Source organism: Alligator mississippiensis, chromosome 15 (assembly GCF_030867095.1).
Source record: "Alligator mississippiensis isolate rAllMis1 chromosome 15, rAllMis1, whole genome shotgun sequence".
Classification (NCBI taxonomy): domain Eukaryota; kingdom Metazoa; phylum Chordata; order Crocodylia; family Alligatoridae; genus Alligator; species Alligator mississippiensis.
Genome location: NC_081838.1, coordinates 10,077,557 through 10,092,503, shown reverse-complemented (window position 1 = coordinate 10,092,503; position 14,947 = coordinate 10,077,557). Strand labels below are relative to the sequence as shown.

The window sequence follows — 14,947 nt, the reverse complement described above, 5'->3', positions numbered from 1 at the left end:
TGTGTTTGCATGTGTCGGGAAGCGCAGGAAGGATAATAGCTTTATGAATAGGTTGCGTTGTTGCAAGTTTCATAATGTTGCCACTTTTATTAGATTGTTCAATCCCTTGGCAATTTCCTCACTGTAATCATCAGTATGCCAATTGAACTGGCTACTCAAGATCAAGTGCACCCTCTTTCCCTAAGAGGTCTCCAAGTTTGATGCTTGCAGGCACTCTACTGTTATTTATATTAGGGTGCCGCCTCGAACCCCGCCGTACCGTGCACTGGCCCTCCTAGTGAGACAGAAAAGTGGCAGGGGAAATGGGAAGGCAGTGACTTACGTGTTGCCCAGCAGGCAGAGCTCAGAAGAGACCCCAGATCTGGTCTGGTGTCCTCCCTTCTTGTGCACGTCTTTTGGCTACCTCCTCTATTACAGCAACAGGTCTTAACTCTGCCATATTCTGTGGGTCCTTCCCTTAACTAATGTCTCCCCTGACCTGAGCCTCACTGAGCCAGGCCTGGTTCAGCACCACCTGTTGGGGCCAACCTTCTTGGAAAGCATGCCACAAATTAAGCCCCACACCCTCCCTGAGCACTGCTCTGATTCCCTTCCCCTGTTCAATCTGCTGCTCTGCTTTCTGCTTCCAGCGTGATCCGATGCTCTGCTTTCTGCTCCCTGCCTTATCCGCTGCTGTGTTGCCTGTCCCCTCCCAGGTCTGCTGTGTGCCCCACATAGAAGGTGCCCCAGAGCTGGTTTTAGGCGTGGGTGGTGTGAGTGACTACCCAGGCTGCCCCATGCCGAGCCCCTGTTCCCCCCGCAGCCCCACCCCCCAGCACCAGGCCAGCATCTCAGGTGAGTGGACACGTGCTGCCCTGCGATACCCCATGGGGTCCTCTGCCACCTGCATCCTCTGGGGCACACATACCTCTCATGCACTGCCCCCCCCCACACCCACACACCCTTCCTATCTCCCTCCCACTGCCCCCACATCCCCAATCCCATTGACACACTCCCCCCCTCACCCCCACCCACATGCACAACCCCCCAACACAAACCCTCCCCCCTTTCCATGCACACACCCCACACACACAGTGCTGGTGACTTGGACAGGGGTGCTGGACACGGGGAGAGGGGTGTTGGGTGGTGGTGGGAGGACTGGGGGCACTAAAACACAAGTTCGTCCAGGGCACCATTTTCCCTAAGGCTGGCTCTGGGCTGCCCATGCCCCTTGTTGCAGACTGGACACTGGTTTAGCTTAGACAGCAGGCTATCCAGATTAGGTGAAAGACGCCTAGCTCTCCCCATTGTCTGCATACTGGAGTCCGTGCAGTCCAACCTACCAGGCTATCTCCCTTCCAGGCCTGTCAACATACACTCATAGGAGTCATAGGCAAGGGACCTCATGAAGTCATCTAGTCCAGTGCCCTTCTCGGGGCAGGATAAGTGACAAGACCCTTCACAAAGAGGAGAAAATGCCCAGAGCTGGCCACTGGCAAGTAGTAACAGGCCCATCTCTATCTTCTGTAGTCCATGGTAGGGGCTATGCCATCCCCACATGCATTATTAGCTAAGGTTGAGAGCATACAAAACACCAGCATACTGAAGAAGGGTGTTTGTGCCTGAAAGCTTGCAAGGAACAAGTTTCCCAACTATTTAGTTGGTCTAGTATAAGATATCACATCTACCCAAAGAACCTTGTCTAACGAAGGTTGCTGATATAACGAAGCAGCATAGGTCCGTGATCCGCCTTCCTTGCTAGGAAGAACTCGAAGGCTAGGGTAGCTTCTGTATCACATAAATACCAAGCTATCAATACCCTTCAATTGGGATGGCTTTCCAGTTTTAAAACCAGCCCGATCAAGGGAACATTTGGAACGACAACCTCACGTCTGCTTAAAAAGCATAGTGGAGTCTCCTTCGACGAGGAGTTGACTGCACCCAGTTTCAGTGCAGTCTGCTCTCGTTAGCTTTGCCGAGACAAGGAAAAAAACTCAGAAAACCTCAGCTCATTTAGAGGAAAGTTCCTGTTCATAGCAGGCACAGTGCAGCGGTGGTAAAGGATTAGCATTTTGCTGTACCAGGCTGGGTGAGTGGGAGCGTGTAGGAGGGAGTTGACTTGAATATTGTCAATACAGTATTGCCTATTGTCCTTCAAGGCTCTTGGTCGGAGCAATTGCAATGAGTCTTAAAGGAACCAGCTCACAGGCAAGCATTCATATACTCCAAACTGCAGGCGTTTTAAGGGATTTTATGCAGCTGAACAGCACCACAGCCTTTGTTATTGTGTTGTTTTAAAGGTTAAAGCCCAGATAAAAATCACATGTTAAAAATAATTATTTCCCTGCGTTACCAATAACTGCAGAGGTTAGATTTTTTCCCCCCCCTCAGAAAATGTCAGTGAAAGCAAACTCTTAATCAGTTTGTTTAAATATTTGACTTTTTGTTGCAATCAAGCAGCCACATTTTGCGTTGCCTGCTGAAATATTTAAGTTTCCAAGGAAAAATCCATTTGCGGGGAAGGAAAATGGATTTTCCAGTGTAAACTTTTGCTCAGTTGAAACCCCATTTTCTGTATTAAACTTGGTGGAAGGCTTAGTTTTTTGGGGTTTTTTTTTTGTTAGCCATTCCTTTACAAATGATGTAAGCCACTCTATTGCAGTCATTCAGCATTCGATGTATTTATTTTCTCTTGGCATGATTAATAAGAGCAAACGGATCTCTTTCCCTTTCTAATGCTAGCAGGACTGGTAAAATACAAATCAGAATTGCCTTGATATTGCAAATTAATCTCCGTTGTGAATCAGGGAGAAAATCCAAATATCAATTTTTTGGACAAATAGAATGGTCCAAAAAAAGTTTACTTTGGAAATACCGAAACCTTTGGTTTTGGGTGTTTTGTCAAGAATCAGTTCTCTTGTAAACCCTAATTCTTACCTCTGAAATGTTGTTTTTTTTTTAATGTAGGGACTTAGCTAGAGCATTGAGAGTTTTATGCAAGCTCAGCGTACAACTCCGAGTAATTATACAAATATGGGTAGTTTATTAAATGCCTAAACGGCATTTATGCTCTTTTGGGAACATAACCTTGATTGCAGACACAGGGCCTTCTGCTGGCCCTAATGCTTCCTAAGTCTTTCCTCTTTGCTAATGGTGTCTCCTGTTTCCTCAGATGTTTGCTTTTGAAATGTTATTGTTAAATAATAAAAAGGAACCAGGACCTGAAGCTGGATCGCATCCCGATTTTAATTGATTAGACCTTGGTGTCATTTTCATGTGCCGTGTCATTTGACACGCAGTGTCACGTTGCATTTGAAGCTGGGCACTTAACCTTTGTCCTGCGTGGAGCCAGAGGGAGCTAGTCTGTGATAATGAGTGGATTTGCAGCACGTAAGCGACTGATTAGCGGCACGTAAGAGGAGGGAGCCTGGGAACGGTTTACAGATGGACAGTGCAGGTGTGAGTGATTGGAATACCATATTTTCTCGCGTACACCGCACCCCTGAATAGGATACGCCCCTGGTTTTTGAAGGGCAGAATGGGAAAAAAAAAGATCTGTCCTTGCAAAAACGGGTAAGTAGCACGGAGCAACTAAACAGCAGCTGCTGCAACCGGAGATCCTGCTGGGAGAAAGAGCGTGTCCACCGCCAGCAGGTAGGCAACTCTGCACAGCAGGTACGGGGTTACTGCTGCTGCTTTTGGTTTCCCCCAGAAGAGATGCCTGCTGCAGAAATAGCTGTTACCATTTTTTCTTGCTTATAATGCGTACCGCGGTATCCAGCGACTGAATTTTGGGGGAGAAAGGTGCATTTTGCATGTGAGAAAATATGGTAGAGCAACACTCGCCACATCTATACCAGGCTCAGTCTCTGGCTGAATTTTGTAGATGGTGTTTCATCTATAAAAGCAGCCAAGTCCATGAGGCAGCGTCCACCTTTCTGTCTTTAGGAAATCTGGAAGAAAGGATGGTTTAGAAAGAGAAATGGCCCACACTTTGGCATTTTGGCTCTTCTAGAAATGGAGACCGGCTCATCTCATATTCACAACAATATGGATGGCCAGAGACGGAGACACACATGCGGTTGCACGCACATGCGCGCATGCCTTTTTGGAACAGAGCACTCCAGTGTTATAGAAATGCATTGTTTGGCAGCTTGTCATTTTCTAATGCAAAACTATTTCCTTGGGATATTTTTGACCGCCTCTTATTGTAAAGGCAGCAGGGCTGCATGTACCTCCTACCCCAGCAACTCGGAGTGATCAAGGCTCACGCTGAGTTTGTTATTTGTACACTTGGGCTCCTATTCAATGTAAGAGAGTGATGCCATTTGCAGCGCTCTGATTTATGCCCCAGCAAAGGTTCGAGCCACCTGGAAGTTGTTCATAATACATCTGCCCTGGCTGGGCACAGATGGGCTCAGGTTGCTTTGAGTTGGAGCACTTTGCTTTGAGTTGGAGCACTTTGCCCAGCGTCTCCCTTGCTGCATGGTGCATGGGTGCTTTAGGACATCCATGGGTTTGCAGCTTTATCCTGTGGTCCTGCTGAGAGCCTCTGTGCACATGCTTTTCTCTAGACTGGCCCTAAAAAAAAAAAAAAGTCATATTTGAGGGTCCAGGCTGGCAAAGCCCCTTTTTTGGAGACCTTTTTAAACTGAACGGGAAGCCAAACCTTTTGCATTTTGTGATGACCCAATTGCCTAGGGAGGAGATAACCTCTAGGTCAAAGCCAGCTGGGTTGGATGATGCTTTCCAGATCTCTCTGACTCCGTGGCAATATTTTTAAATGACCACATAGAACGCTGTGCCTGTGATGCGTATTTTCGGATTCCAGTAGAACCAACCTGCCGTTGGCCGCGCGCGGTGCCATGGTGTGTCCTTTGTCACCGAACGCGAACGCCCGATGTCTCCGAGGTCTCACTCTCATGGCTACCACATAGCCTAGGGGGACTAGGATTTAAACGTTCATTGTTTTATTCTTTTTACAAATATATTTTTTTTGACTCCAAAGTCAGGATTAAAATAGCCACGAGCGAATGCCGTTTTCAGTTGGCTTCTCCATTTTTTTTTTTTTTTTAGCCCAAAGGTACTGCTATAACATTTTCCGCTATGATCAGCTAGAGTGGGGCTGAATTCAGGCAACCCTGTGGTGAGTTTGCCTCTCCGTCTAATTTAGACGCAGTTAAATAAATTTAAAAAACTGATTAACATCACAGCCTTGCACCCGGACTGAAAACAGCCATGGCATCGGCAGGCTCCTCGGAGACATTACAGGTAATAGAGGCCTGGGCTGCTCCTAGAATGACTGACTGTTAGATTGCCTTTAAAAAATCATTGTAATAAAATTTCAAGGCTAGTGGGGAGCCTGGGGATCACTTTAGTATGCCAGCTTTCATGGAAAGGAAAGTGGTCAAAGGAAGAGGTGTTGCAATGATCTGGGGCTGCTTCAAAGGGGGGTAGATGTCCACAGTGTTTGGAGAATAGAGACACAACGGGTCTGAGAACAGAAGGAGAAAGGGGGAAGTGCCCTGTCATCAACGCTCAATGACAGCCGGGCAAAGGAAGCGTTCAGCCTATAAAGGGACCAGCACCTGCACGGTTAGTTCATGCTGCTGAAATATTGAAGTTGTGCTGCTGGAGCTGCATGTCTGCCTATAGGAACAAACCAGAGACCACACACTCCAGAACAAGGTTGTCCAGAAAGAAGTGCAGGGCTGCGGGTATCAAGGGGGACTGGCGTTTCCAGAGCCCAGGCGCCCGACCCAGGTCAGGGTTACGCAGCTTAATAGCACGGTTATGTGATGAGATTCAGTATCTGTACATAAGAGCAGCTGCTCTTACAGTTGAAAGGCTTTGTCTCCTAGAAAGTCTGAAAGATTCCCATCCTCCCGAAGGACGTGCTTGATAGACTGGTCAGGTTGGTACACACTGGTGGGGCAGGGGGTTGCCTCCTCTGTAGCCGGGGGCATGGCCTTGGATCTCTAGAGTGTATTTTAACAACCTTTGCAGCAGCAGGATGTTGGCCACGGTTGTCCCCCTGCTTTGCCTGTGGCAGGTTCAGGTGCTAGGTCTTGGGCTTGTGTGACAGGTAGTTTTAGTATAGTATAGTATAGTATAGTATAGTATAGTTTTAATTTAGTTTTAGTTTATTAGTTTTTGTATAGTATATATAGTATAGTATAGTTTTAGTTTAGTAGTTTTAGTTTTACTATATTATATATAGTATAGTATAGTATAGTACAGTATAGTATAGTTTTAGTTCAGTAGTTTTAGTTTTAGTATAGTATATATAGTACAGTATAGTATAGTTTTAGTTTAGTAGTTTTAGTATAGTATATATAGTACAGTATAGTATAGTTTAGTATATTTTTAGTTTAGTTTAGTAGTTTTAGTATAGTATAGTTTATATAGTATAGTTTTAGTTTAGTTTAGTAGTTTTAGGTTTGACAATATAGTTTTGCCTGCATAGGTTTAGTAATAGGTCCGACAATGATTTGTATGGGATGGTTTGGATAGGGATGATCCTGCCTCAGGCAGGAGGTTGGACTCGATGATCTCCAGAGACCCCTTCCAGCCGTACTTTTCTGTGTGTCTATGACTAGGAGAGGAAACGTATAGTTTACCTGCCTGTCTCTGCCATCTCTGCGGGGGAGCAGTTTGAGCAGGGCCTTGGGGAAATGTTACATTACCCCAGATTTCCTCTCTACCCAGTGAGGATCCCGAGCTCCTGTTCTGTCCTCTACAAAGTGCTGCTGCAATTCTCTAAACAAGACAGAGGTTCAAAAATGCTGGCCCCAGGGTCAGGATTAGAGTAGTCGTGGGCTAATGGAGTTTTAAGTTGGCTTCTCCTTTTTTTTTTTTTTAAGTTGGCTTCCTCTGGGAACAGCTCTGCTCTTTCTCTGTGCTGCCGGCAGCTTTGTCTCCTCCCGCTCGGGCTATTCTTCCCCCGCACACAATCTGTAAGCCAAGCAGGGCCAGCCTGCCAATCTTGCTGGGCACGACTGAGAAGGAGAACCGGGTCGACTGGTGAATCGTTAGTATGGCATCGGAGAGGTCGGCACGATGTAGTTATGACAAAGCTTAATGTGATCTCAGCACCCGCTCAGGCATTTCGAGCAGAGCCATGGAAGTGTTAAGGCCATTGTAGAAGGTGATAGATAGTGTGACCTGTAGTGTGTCCACCCCCCCATGCAGCACCTTGTGCCCCTTGGGGTGCAACCTGCCTGCTGCACTGTCCCGCTCCCCCCACCCCATCTCCAGTCTCACCTGCCATGCCTTTGATGCTCTCAGTTTATGGAGGAGGCAGTCCCTGGAGGCCAGCTCTGGTGCTCCCCTGCCAGCTCTGCCCTTGAGCTACTAGGTCCACACTCAGTCCTGGGGGTCTCTGTGTCTCCCTTGAGGTGCTTCCCCTTGCTGCCATCCTGGCCTCGGTCTCCTTTTCTTCTGGCCACCCTCAACCCTGATCCACTGCTCAGGACCTCAGCTCCTAGGCATTGGCCCGAGCTTAGTTTGCTCTGTTTGGACTCAGGTCCTGGCTTTAGCCCAGGTCACCGCCCCAGCCCTGTTGGCAGGGCTTGACACCCAGAGTGTTATGTGGCCTCCAGTCTACCCCTACAGTCACTATCTGGTCCTCTGGTCAAACACAAACACAGATACCAACTTAATCAGTCCTAATTCAAACCCCTCTGGGTCACCAGATACCTTTTCGGGGCTGGCCTGACTCCAAACTACAGCCAGTTCCTCGGAGAGCTGCTTGCCATGCAGCAGCCAGGGCTTTGCTCCTTCCCTGACCAGAGGCTGGGTTTATATGCTCCAATTCCCATCTCGTAACCTGGTCCTCTGCTCCCAATAAATGATACTGGTTGACATGACAGGCAATAGCAGGTGTTGGCAGTAGCAAAGGGGCAGGCTGCTGCTGACTGAATCAGCACCACCTGATATCGCGAATGATACTGGTTGACACGACAGGCAGTGGCTTCGACCACCGGTGACCCAATCATTGCTATCATTTTTTCTGGTAATGTTGCTGATTCAGTTGGCAGCAGCCTGCCCCTTTGCAGCCCCCGGCCCAGTTCACCCAGGCAGTTCAGACCCGCTGTCCCCTACCCTCAGGCTCTCTGCAGCCTGCCTCCAGCGACACTCCCCCCATCCTGGGAACAGGGGTTTGGGTTCCCCATTGCAGAGCACAGCTGGGATAGTGCTGCTCGCCTCTCTTTAAGGAACAGGTGCAGAAGAAGGTTACTAGGAGGAGCAGGGAGACTAGCAGGGCTTGGCGTGTTTTGGTTTAGCAGAACAAAGAGAAGGGATCGGATTGCTGTCTGCAAACACCAGGGAGGTGGAGGCGCTCCACAAGCTGCAGAGCAAGGTTGGTACAAGGACAGTTGGGTACAGGCTGGCCAGGAGTGCATTTAGCTGGGAAATTGGAAAGAAGTCCCTGACCATTAGGGTAGAGTGGTTGTGGGACAGCCCGTGAGAGTGGCAAGGGCCAAAAGCCTAATGACTTTTAAGATGGAGCTTTGCAAGGTTATGGAGGTGGTGCCTGGGGCTGGGCTCAGACAACAGGTCCTTGCCAGCCTTTGTCTCTAAATGATGTGATCGGACCTCCTGAAACATCACCCTTGTCGGCTGGAGCACGCTGGCTACGGGGTTTCTGTGGCGGCCTCCCATTAGGGCCGGGACCTTTTCCAAATGCAGTTTCCCTTCCAGGAATGTTTTAAACTCTGAGATTTTGCCGCTTGATAGGGGTTGTGCTCACAATCACGAAGACTTGCGTCTGCTGCTTGTACGGCTGTGGTGCTGGGGCTTTCCCGCAAGGGCTCTTCCTTTTTTCTCCATCAAGGATCAGGTTCTGCTCCATGGACATTTGATGCAAAGCTCCCATGGACTTCTGGGGGTCCTGTAGGCTCAATTCTGAACAGAAATACGGAGGACGGACCATGGATCCCCAACTCTGAACCAACCAGGGAAACTGCCTGGCCATGAGAAACATCCTCTTAGGCTAGGTGGTAGAGTGCACAAATCATGCACCATCTGGCTTGAAATAAGACAGAGGGCCAAGTTCTTATACAGCATCTTCTCCGTGGGGCACGTTTTGGAGTCCAATGCACCCCTTAACTTGCCTCACATTAATCTTGAGCACACCTTTCCACTCAATCTGTTCCTCATACATAAAATACTATGGAGTCCTGCAGGCACGGAGCGTAATTTTGGGTGTGGAATCAATCCAGGCAGTGCCGTGTGGGTAGCTACTCGGTGTCATTATTGCTGGGATGGAGCTATTGCTGGGAACCTGCAAGAGCTAATAGTTCACCTCTCTTCCATCTTTCTGAATGATGACCATCAGGATGCAAAAGAAATGACCAAACTGCAGCCAAAATGATGTTTTCCAGCATCCGGTGCCTACGTGAGCACAAGCAGAACTCAAGCCAAGAGTGGTTCTTGCTTAATCCAGCGCCGTGCTAGAATAAGTGTGCCGCTATGGTTATCTTGGCCAACCTTGCTTGTGCTCACTACCATTGACTCTGTTTTTTCCCCCCATAAAGCTTACCATAAAAATTATGGCAGAGATTAGGTCACTGGTGGTTGAAACTACGGCCAGTATCATCCATTGTTTCCGTGTCTCTGCCTCCATCCGTTGCCTCTTGTCTTGTACTGAAGTTCAACGCTCGTCAAGGCATGAACTTTCTCCTTGTTCTACAGTTGTCACGCAGCTGGTGAGCAGCACTCCTAGTTCCTGCAGTATTGTAAATTAATCATAATTAATCACAGCAGCAATAGAAGTGCTTTTTGTTGTGTAGTTTGCTCTGGTTCCCCAAGGAAAATGGGCTGCCTCGGCAAAAACCACAAACCTGTTTCTCTGCCAGAACTTTCAAAAAGTTTCGTGTGTCGCCTTGGTTTCAGGCTGACACTTGCTTATACATGTTTAATTTACACCTCCCCTCCACATTTGACACGCAGAGTCTAAGGTTACACCTGTGCCGTGCCCTGGAGTTGCGGTTCCAGCCCATGTAGAGATACTTGAATTCACTTTCATTTTGTTCTAAATTACACAAGAGGAATTTGGTTGAAACCAGCTTTAAATGAGTGGTTTCCCAGCTGGTCCAGGAGGACATGGCAAATGGTTCAGAGGTGATGCCTGGGTGGTACCGGGTTTAGCGTGACTTTGATTTTTTAATGAAATGCTAAGGGTGAATGGTGGTCCAGGAGAGGTTTTGAGGGCTGGCGGTTCGTTGGTGATCCCAAAACCTTGGGAACCACTGGTCTGCATTACAGAAGGACAGAACTGTGAAAAGCGCTTAAACTCCCTTTCGTTTACCCGAGTTTGGTGCCAAATATTGTGCATTTCCCAAAGGTTCCCACATCATATTATTTGCAATGGCTGCAGGTTCTCCTTTGCAATTGGGGCAGTAAAAAATAAAAACATATTGGCCCTGTGACACCTGCTGGCAACCCCTGACTTTTTAGAATAGCAACCATTGTTCATTTTCAAGGTGGTGTTATTTCAGAACTGCAGTCAATTATAAAAGAGCGGTGAGCAGGCAAGGTTTTTTTGGCAGCCGTATAACAGCAAGTGATGCAGAACTGGTGTCGACCGTTTTTGCGAGCTCAGTGGCTGTTGTACAGCATCTCTTTCGCTGCTGAAATTGTGTCGGCTTCCTGAGATGGGACTATATCTTTTAATTTACGTTGTGCTTGGGCTGGATGCAGTGTTTCAGGGGAGTTGCTTTTATGTGCTTCCCTTTTAAGAGGACCGGATGCAGCACATGCTAATCAGAAACTATATGAAGTCTCAGAAATGAAACCACTCCTTACCTGAGGTTGTTCTGTGCCTGATTGGAAAACCCTGCCAGGGGCTATCTGGGCAGCTGTTGCTGAGAAAGGGCCTGGAGTGGCAGGAGTAGTTGCGGGAGTAATTAGGCAATGGAAAATCAACAGTTCTTTATAATAAGTCTGCTGCTAGGTAACATGAATGAATCTATCAAAACAGCACCAATCTGCTTTCCCGCACATTTACTCTGAAATTAGTACCTGTGGGGGCAGGAAGCATTCATGCCCGTTTTCCGATTGGGGCATTTCTGCTATTGCACCGATTTCCTGCTTCCTTTAGTCATGCACCCTAGGATTATTTTATAAAATAATTTCACTTTGCAAACAACGATGCTCCTTTGAAATAATTATTAACAAGGAACAGATGCACAAGCTGACACGTCCAGGGTAAGCCCCTTTCCTCCCGAAGAGTCAAAACTCAACCATGGGCTTTTATTTTTAGCTGCTGCCCACCACCATTACAATGTCGATCGTGCTAGTGTCATCGCTATGGGAGAAAGAAGATTGTAGCTGTGTGAGAGTTGCGAGCCATCACGGCGACAGCTACACTACAATGCTGCTGCCATCCTAAATAGGCCAGCTGCATTGGTGTGACGGATACCTTTTTGCCTGATACAAACCGGGTTGAACCAGAGTTAAGAGGTCCTGTAGCTTGAGTTAAGTAGCTGTGCTGACAGTGAATCAGAGACAGAAAGGACCCTGTGTGCTGAATTAGCATCTCATTACCCCGGGCAGGTAATCCTCGGACAATGCAAATCTGGCTTCTCCGACGCATTTGTACCACTCCTGCTCTCTTATGTGCTAACCGCCCCATGGGTGATCAGCTGCTTTTTATTTTCTTATCCCTTAATCCTTAGTTATTTTCTTTCTTCTTAATAACACAGGGAAACCTAAAGGCTCCAAGTGAGATACGGGCTGCATTGCATTTGGCGCCGTCCAAACACAATGAGCCACTCTCACTCTCGCTGTCGTGCTGTGCTTTGTGGCTGTGACGGGGGATAGTGTTGGGGCAAGTGACTTCGGACTCTTTAGATAAGCGTTGCTTGCAAATCCAAGGGCCTGGACTGGACATCCTAACTACTCTTGTCCTAACTGTGATTTCCAGGTGTGTGGCTGGGTTTTTCCGTCAAAATTAAGGGACAAACCACCCAGAAATTCATGCACAATAAGTTCTCACAAGGATGCAATGCTCTGGGCTTGGATATCAGTCCTCTGGCTTCTCTTCCTGCGCTACGGGGTAGTATAAGACGTTGCTGAAAGCATACACGTTTTTACATCAAGCTCAGTGTTCCAGTTTGAAGATAATAAGGAAAAACAGCAATTTACACTTGCAACTATATTGAGATATGGGTTTTTTTCTAAAAGAAATGGCTCTTGGAGTCGCATGGTTCTGTAAAAACCTCAATATAATTTTTTCAGAAAGTTTCTAGCCCTCGTGATTGCAAGTGAAATCATGCAAAGGTGAATCCTGAAAGAGTCCTGCAAGAAACCCAAAAGGGGAAGGATAAAGGACCTCAATGGGTATGTCTGTATTTGTGCTTTAATGTGCATTAGCCTATTTTAATATGCATGAGCCTATTTTAATGTGCGTTAAAGCATCAAAAAAACCCCACGGGCACTTTTACACATGCTCTGGGGTGGGAGGCAGAGCTTTAATTAGAGCAGCTCTGAGAGCCACTGTAATTAAAGTGGTGCTCCATCTCCTGTATCAGCGTTCCCATGCTAAAAATGGTGGCGGGGAGTGCGTGGACTAAAGCTCCTTTGACGAGCTTTAGTTCAAGCATCTCCGCCTCCATTTTTAAGTGCAGGGACTGTGATACCCAAGATGTAGGAGGCTGCTGGACTGCGGCAGTTAATTGACGGGAATTGCAGCATGTCGGAGCAGCCTTTGCGTTCATGTATAGACGTCCATGCTCTTTAGCTAATGCACATTAAAATATGCTCATGCACATTTTTCCAGTACCTCACAATAGAGGTACTAGATTTAATGCACATTACCTAATGTGCATTAATTGAACATTAATATACACATGCCTTTTCATCCTGCAGTGTGCCGGATATTCGCCACTTTGGAGCAGACTCGATTGATCTGCTCCATACACAAGCTGATGAGAACTGTACTGTGCCATGTGCAATTGTATAAGTGGCAAAATGCACGTCAGCGTGCAGAAAATAGCAGCAGTGCGCTCTTGAACTAAAGCACCTCTGATGTGGCACATGCACGCGGCACGTGCATGTGTACAAATTGCCTGTAGTTAATAGCCCAGTGTCTTCTGGGATGTAAGGATATAAGGTTAATTAGGAAAGCCATGCTGAATAAGGAGTAGCATTGCTCTCTACCAGGGATAAGATTTTGGTCCGTTTGACTGAAAACAGGTTGGCATCAGATTCACTCATTCTGCTTTCTGCATATCCTTTCCCAGCATCTGATGACGTGAGCTTCAGCTTATACGTCATGCAACATATACAGACACATGTGCACATGTATACACACGTGTGTAGACACGCATGCACACATGCATAGGCTTTTATTTTTGTTGGCGGGGGGTCCTAGGATGATGGACATGTGAAAAATGTCATGCATTTCAGGTGACAGCTGTCTTCCCGAGGGGGGCCAGGGCCCTTGGGCCCCCACATACTCGGCACCTTTGCACATACACATGCATGCTTTGGTTAGTCTATAAGATATGAATCTACCCTACCTTCTACCGGCTTCATTAGTAAAACTAACTTTCTTGGGCCCAGAGAGGAAACGAAGATGCTGCGATGTATTTTCCTCTGCTGCTGCGGAGGTACTAAGTGCACTTTAGCACAGAGAGAGGGAAAAATGCTATCAAGTTTTTTCAGAAGACCCTTTATTAAGCCACAGTTGTAGCGTGAGTCTGAAATGTGGTTGGTTTTTAGTTCTTTGAACAAAGAGGGGTAATCCCTTCTTGTAGTTCTCATGCCAGGAGAAAGAGAAAACAAGAAAGACTCTTCTTTGTCCTTATTGCTTGTTGCTCACATGCGATTTGGCTGTTTTCCTTTGCCGTGTGAGACAGAAATGGATTTTCTTTGGGCTGATTCATTCAGGGCATCTCAGCATCTTGCAACTCCGCGGTCAGTGTGTGAGATCCCCCTGCAGGCCCAACACATTAAAGGATGAGCATATTACAGCTCGTTGCTGTCGAGCCTCCGTGTTTAGCTCGGGAGAGCCAGAATCCAGTCTCTGCTGTGTTAACCGAGGTGTCAGCCGTAACAACTGAGGAATCCACGGCATCTGAGAAATGACGCTCTGCATAGTCTCATGAGCCTCGCCTTAAGAAATCCTCATACAACTAAAGCTCACCTGCCCAGCCCTGAACCTGTCTTAGAGTGCGCCTGACCACAAGCAAAAGAAGTCCACCAGCAGCTGTCCTGCAATTCCCTGGGTGCGTCTACACATGAGATTAATGTGGAGCAATAAACTCTGGAGCAGTTTGAGTCGGAGTAAACTACTTACGGACGCAGTGTCTACACGTGAGCTCAGGACAGCAGCAATTTGAGCTGGGGTGGAGCAGGCCTAGGTTGGCAGATGACATAGAGGGGGTCAGCCCTGGGCTTTGGGTGGCAGTGGAGGGGTTAGCTGGGGCATGAAGGTGCAGAGCTTGTGGAGCCAGGCGGCAGGCAAGAGTCTGGCTCCTGGCTGGCTTGGCTGACCGGGTGCAATTTACTCCCATGGGCAGCATTTACATGTGCGTTTAATCTCAGTAAATTACCTCGGTGTAAAATAGTACTGTCCCCCGCCCGTACTATCTTACCCTGGCATCAGTTAGTTTACTGCATCCTAATACCGTTGCATGTGTAGATGCTGCTGCTTTACTTCACAGCTAACTACTCTATTCCTCAATAGAGCACATGTATAGATGTGGCCCCTGCTCCTGATTTGGGGCCCTTCTGCACCCCGCTTTCTGTGTCTGCTGCCCTGATTAGGGCCGAGTCCAGGTGGAGCGACAAGCCATGGAGAGACCGATTCCTAGGAAGGCTGTACGGGGGAATAGGAACAGGAAGTACAGCGTGCACAGCTTTGTGGGGTCACAAGGTCTGACATACAAGAAGAGGGGCTGCTTCGATCTAGCGAAGGCAACCTTCAGGGTTGACCCTGGATAGGACCCTAGACAGACCC

General features: G+C 47.6%; 1 protein-coding gene across 1 annotated transcript in view; it reads left to right on the top strand.

Moving 5' to 3' along the window:
- SLC4A8 (solute carrier family 4 member 8) overlaps positions 1–14,947 on the top strand; it is a 64,805-nt gene that overhangs the window by 8,290 nt on the left and 41,568 nt on the right. The gene's annotated exons all lie outside the window — the stretch shown is intronic.